General features: G+C 34.8%; 1 protein-coding gene across 1 annotated transcript in view; it reads left to right on the forward strand.

Annotated features, from left to right (window-relative positions):
- Window positions 1–688, forward strand: part of mapk1 (mitogen-activated protein kinase 1) — a 25571-nt gene extending 24883 nt beyond the window's left edge. Inside the window, exon 9 of the mRNA XM_034871531.1 lies at window positions 1–688. This exon is cut by the window's left edge and continues 3577 nt beyond it. The gene's annotated coding sequence lies outside the window, so the exon portion shown is untranslated.
- The last annotated feature ends 312 nt before the right edge of the window (window positions 689–1000 follow it).

Here is a 1000-nt window from a genome sequence, read left to right on the forward strand (position 1 = left end):
GGTTGAACATGAAGGGCGCTGGAAACCTTAATGGGATTAGTTGTATTAAAAAGCTTCTGCTGAGTTCTTTGTGCAACCTGTCTGTCTGTGCCTTTTTTGATAGTCTTGATATCCAAGATTTGATGTGCAGCTTTTGTTCAGTCGGGAATCCGTTTGTAATCGCAGTATACGCTCTTAAAAATGAACACAATCAAGTCTGAGGGAAGGAGGGAAGGGGGGAGGGGTTGTGGGTGGGTATCCTTTTCTTTCAGTTATGTAAATTTTAAAGAAATTTGTTGCCACAGCTGTGATTTGTGACTGTATTGAAAAGTTGAATAGCAAACATTTCTATTTCTTGCGTTACCCGTTTTTTTTTGTTTTTTTTGTTTTTGGGATGTTTTTGTGCAGATATTTTTATTGTAAAATGAATGTTATGTTTCTATCAGACACTAATCTTGTTTGAGTTGTCTCCAGTGGAACTTCTTCACTCTGTGTGTTTTGATCAGTATAAACCTTCAATTGTGTAGTTAACATTTCTGAAAGCGAGAATAAAATAAGACCCTTGGTTGTATTTTAAAGCTTCCTGTTTGACCTGCCATAGCCATCGTTGGAATTTATTGGTCAGTTTTATTTTGCTGTCGTGTGAAGGATTTGCCTTGAACAAAGCATTTCTTTGCTATTATTAAAGACTGACTGCCACTTTGAAAAAGCTGTTTTTTAATGTTTGGTTTTCTTCTTTTGTTTCATTTTGCCATGACATTTAAGTAGACATTCATTAAAAACACTGTATCTTTAACATCTCTGTGAAGTCTCTTTGTACGATTTCAACTGGCAATAGACAACTTCTTTAACTCCTGTCAGCATCTGTTATCACAGAGTTCCCAAAAAATATTTCTTGGAGCAACAAAGAATACAATTTAAATATGTTTAATGAGAAGAGTGACAATTCTTTATAAAAATGTTGTGTGCGACTCCGAACACATCAAGTGTGGCAGTAAATGTTATATTTTGTGTTATTTAA

The sequence above is a fragment of the Etheostoma cragini genome, chromosome 5 (genome assembly GCF_013103735.1).
Source record: "Etheostoma cragini isolate CJK2018 chromosome 5, CSU_Ecrag_1.0, whole genome shotgun sequence".
In the NCBI taxonomy this organism is placed as follows: Eukaryota; Metazoa; Chordata; class Actinopteri; order Perciformes; family Percidae; genus Etheostoma; species Etheostoma cragini.